We start from the raw sequence: 5,676 nt of genomic DNA on the forward strand, positions 1-5,676 counted from the left end.
TGTATTAAAATTAATATACAAAATGCACATACAATAAGGTAAATTTGTATTGAAAGAATATGCAAAATACACATAAAACAATGTATATTTGTTTCAAAATATATATACGAATACACATAAAATAACGTAGATTTCTATAGAAATATATATACAAAAAATTATTGAAATAACATAAATACGTATAAAAATATATATACACAATACACATTAAATAATGTAAATTCGTGTCAAAATAAATAAACAAAATATCAATAAGAGAATGTGTATTTCTATGAAAATAGATATACAAAATACACATTAAATATTGTAAATTTGAATAAAACTCTATACCAAAATACAATAAAAATAATTTAAGTTTGCATGAAAATTAATATACAAAATACACATAAAATTAGGTAAATTTGTATTGAAATACATATAAAAATTAACATAAAATAATGTAAATTTGAATAAAAATATATAAACAAATACACTTAAAATAACGTAAAATTGTATGAAATATATATACAAAATACACATTAAATAATGTAAATATGTATAAAAAAATATATACAAAAGACAAATAGAATAATGTAAAATAGTATCAAAATAAATACACAGAATGTTAATAAAATAATGTAAATTTGAATGAAAATAAAGATGCAAAATACACATAAAACAACGCATTTTTTATGAAAATATATATACAAAAATACATATAAAATATTTAAATTTGTATTACAATAAATATACAAAATACACATACAATAAGGTAAATTTGTATTGAGATAGATATGCAAAATACATATAAAACAATGTAAATTTCTTTCAAAATATATATACGAATACACATAAAATAACGGAGATTTCTATAAAAATATATATACAAAATACACATAAAATGAAATAAATACGTATAAGAAAATGTATACAAAATACACATAAAATAATGTAAATTCGTATCAAAATGAATAAACAAAATGCCAATAAAAGAATGTGTACTTGTATAAATATAAATATACAAAATACACATAAAATAACATAAAATTGTATAAAACTATATACAAAAATAAACAAAAATAATTAACTTTGTATGAAAATAGATATCATAAAATAATGTAAATTTGTATGAAAATATATAAACAAATACACATAAAATAACGTAAATTTGGACAAAATATATATACAAAATATACATTAAATATTTTAAATATGTATGAAAATATATATATATACAAAATACTCATAAAATAATGTAAAATCGTATCAAAATAAATAAACAGAATATCAATAAAATAATGAAAACTTGTATGAAAATAAATATACAAAATGCACATACAATAAAGTAAATTTGTATTGAAATAGATATGCAAAATACACATCAATAATGTAAATTTGGATATAAATATATACACGAATACTCATAAAATAGAGTAAATTTCTATGAAGATATACATACAAAATACATGTAAAATGATGTAAATAAGTATAAAAATATATATACCAAATATACCTGAAATAATGTAAATTCGTATCAAAATAAATAAACAAAATTCCGATAAAAGAACGTATATTTGTAGGAAAATAAATATACAAAATACACATAGAGTAACGAAAATTTATATAAAAATATATACAAAAATACACAATTTTTTTTTAATTTGTATGTAAATAGATATACAAAATACACATATAATTATTTAAATTTGTATTTAAATACATGTACAAAATTCACATAAAATAATGTAAACTTTTATGAAATGAAAACAAATACACATAAAGTATATATATATATATATATATATATATATATATATATATATATATATATATATATATATATATATATATATATATATATATATATATATATATATATATATATATATATATATATATATATATATATATATATATATATATATATATATATATATATATACACATATATACAGAATACAACTAGAATAATGTTAAATCGAATCAAAATAAATACACAGAATATCAATAAAATAATGTAAATTTGTATGAAAATAAAGATGCAAAATACCCATAAAATAAAGCACATTTTAATAAAAATACATATACAAAAATACACATATAATAATTAAATTTGTATTAAAATTAATAATAAAAATGCACATAAAATAAGGGAAATTTGTATTGAAAAAATATGCAAAATACACATAAAACAGTATAATTTTTTTTCAAAATATATATATATATTTTTTTTTTTTTTTTTTTACAGCTAAGGAGACAGCTCAAGGGCGCAAAGAAAAAAAAGAAAAAAAGGCCCGCTACTCACTGCTCCCGAACAGAGGTTAAAGGAGTGTCCAAATCAGAGGTTAATTTCGGGAGGAGAGGTGTCCTGATACCCTCCTCTTGAAAGAGTTCAAGTCGTAGGCAGGAGGAAATACAGATGAAGGAAGATTGTTCCAGAGTTTACCAGCGTGAGGGATGAAAGAGTGAAGATGCTGGTTAACTCTTGCATAAGGGGTTTGGACAGTATAGGGATGAGCATGAGTAGAAAGTCGAGTGCAGCGGGGCCGCGGGAGGGGGGGAGGCATGCAGTTAGCAAGTTCAGAAGAGCAGTCAGCGTGGAAATATCGATAGAAGATAGAAAGAGAGGCAACATTGCGGCGGAATTTAAGAGGTAGAAGACTATCAGTATGAGGAGAGCTGATGAGACGAAGAGCCTTAGCCTCCACTCTGTCCAGAAGAGCTGTGTGAGTGGAGCCCCCCCACACATGAGATGCATACTCCAATCCAAGGCGGACAAGGCCCCTGTATATGGACAGCAACTGTGCAGGGGAGAAGAACTGGCGGAGACGGTACAGAACCCCCAGCCTCGAGGAAGCTGATTTAGTAAGAGATGAGATATGAAATTTCAAGTTGAGATTTTGAGTTAAGGATAGACCGAGGATGTTTAGTGTTGAGGAGGGTGATAGCTGGGTCTTGTCAAAGAATAGGGGATAGTTGTTTGGAAGATTGTGTCGAGTGGATAGGTGGAGAAACTGTGTTTTTGAGGCGTTGAAGGACACCAGGTTCTTCTTGCCCCAATCGGAAATAATAGTAAGGTCTGAGGCTAAGCGTTCTGCAGCCTCCAGCCTTGAGTCGTTAAGTTCCTGAAGGGTGGGTCTTCTATTAAAAGAAGTTGAATAATGCAGAGTGGAATCATCGGCGTAGGAATGGATAGGACAGTTCGTTTTGGAAAGAAGATCATCAATGAACAACAGAAAAAGAGTGGGAGATAGGACAGAACCCTGTGGGACACCACTGTTAATAGATTTAGGGGAAGAACAGTGACCGTCTACCTCGGCAGAAATAGAACGGTCAGAAAGGAAACTGGAGATAAAGGTACAGAGAGAAGGATAGAAACCGTAGGAGGGTAGTTTAGAAAGCAAAGATTTGTGCCAGACCCTATCAAAAGCTTTTGATATGTCCAGCGCAATAGCAAAAGTTTCACCGAAACGGCTAAGAGAGGATGACCAAGAGTCAGTTAAGAAGGCTAGGAGATCACCAGTAGAACGCCCCTTGCGGAACCCATACTGGCGATCAGATAGAAGGTCAGAAGTGGAAAGGTGCTTTTGAATCTTCCGGTTAAGGATTGATTCAAAAGCTTTAGATAGACAAGAAAGTAAAGCAATAGGACGGTAGTTTGAGGGATTGGAGCGGTCACCCTTCTTAGGTACAGGCTGTATGAAGGCATACTTCCAGCAAGAAGGAAAGGTAGATGTTGACAGGCAGAGGCGAAAGAGTTTGACCAGGCAGGGTGACAGCACGGAGGCACAGTTTTTAAGGACAATAGGAGGCACTCCATCAGGTCCATAAGCCTTCTGAGGATTGAGGCCAGAGAGGGCATAGAAAGCATCATTTTGAAGAATCTTTATAACAGGCATAAAGGAGTCAGAGGGGGGATGAGTAGGAGGAATATGCCCAGAATCGTCCAGAGTGGAGTTTTTAGAAAAAGTTTGAGAGAAGAGTTCAGCCTTAGAGATAGATGAGACGGCAGTGTTGCCGTCAGGACTGAGGAGTGGAGGGAAAGATGAAGAAGTGAAGTTGGAGGAGATGTTTTTTGCTAGATGCCAGAAGTCACGGGAAGAGTTAGAGAAAGCAAGGTTTTGACATTTTCTATTAATGAAAGAATTTTTGGTTAGTCGGAGAATAGATTTGGCACGATTTCGGGCAGAAATGTAAAGTTCATAATTAGCATTAGTTTGAAGGCTCTGGTACCTTTTGTGAGCTACCTCTCTATCATTGACAGCACGAGAACAAGCATGATTAAACCAAGGCTTTTTAGCGTGAGGAGTAGAGAAAGAACGAGGAATGTATGCCTCCATTCCAGAGACAATCACCTCTGTGATGCGCTGAGCACACACAGAGGGGTCTCTATCCTGGAAGCAATAATCATTCCACGGGAAATCGGAAAAGTACATCCTCAGGTCGTCCCACCGAGCTGAAGCAAATGCCAGAAGCATCGCCTCTTCGGTGGGTCCAGAGGGTGTACAGGAGCGATAGGACAGGATGCAGAAATAAGATTGTGATCGGAGGAGCCCAACGGAGAGAACAGTTTGACAGAATAAGCAGAAGGATTTGAGGTAAGGAAGAGGTCTAGAATGTTGGGCCGATCTCCAAGACGGTCGGGAATACGTGTAGGGTGCTGGACCAACTGCTCTAGGTCGTTGAGGATAGCAAAGTTGTAGGCTTGTTCACCAGGATGGTCAGTGAAAGAGGATGAAAGCCAAAGCTGGTGGTGAACATTGAAATCTCCTAGGATGGAGATTTCAGCGAAGGGAGAGTGGGTCAAGATGTGCTCCACTTTAGAATTCAAATAGTCAAAGAATTTTACATAGTTGGTAGAGTTAGGTGAGAGATAAACAGCACAGATGTATTTAGTAATAGAATGACAGTGAAGTCTTAACCAGATGGTGGAAAATTCAGAAGAGTCAAGGTCGTGGGCACGAGAGCAAGTGATGTCGTTGCGCACGTAGGCGCAACATCCAGCTTTGGATTGAAATTTAGGATAGAGATAGTAGGAGGGAACAGAGTAGAGATTGCTGTCAGTAGCCTCAGAAACCTGTGTTTCGGTAAGGAAGAGAAGGTGAGGTTTAGAGGAGGAGAGATGATGTTCCACAGAATGAAAATTAGAGCGAAGACCGCGAATGTTGCAGAAATTGAGAAGAAAGAGGTTCGAGGAGTTATCAAGACACCTCTCGGGTCGGCAGCCAGAAGGGGAGTCCTCCCTGGGGGAATTTGTGGTCCCCCCCCCAGTCGGGGACTCCGAGGCTCGGTGTATGTGCGCCATTTTGAAATTTAAATTTTGGGAAAAGGTGTATATGTTGTGTGAATGCAGTGTGGTGTGGATAGAGAGAGGATCTGTCTTTAGAGAGCATGCTGAACTACTCTCCGGTGTTGGTGAGACAATAGGGAAACGGTTAGTGAGGACATGGGAAGGGTCTTTGGAGGGCTTCAGCTCCCTTCTCACCTCCCATATATACCTCACATAAAATAACGTAGATTTCTATAGAAATATATATACAAAATACACATGAAATGATGTAAATACGTATATAAATATATATACAAAATACACATTAAATAATGTAAATTCGCGTCAAAATAAATAAACAAAATATCAATAAAAGAATGTGTATTTGTATGAAAATAGATATACAAAACCCCCATGACATAACCTAA

Source organism: Eriocheir sinensis, unplaced genomic scaffold (assembly GCF_024679095.1).
Source record: "Eriocheir sinensis breed Jianghai 21 unplaced genomic scaffold, ASM2467909v1 Scaffold11, whole genome shotgun sequence".
NCBI lineage: Eukaryota > Metazoa > Arthropoda > Malacostraca > Decapoda > Varunidae > Eriocheir > Eriocheir sinensis.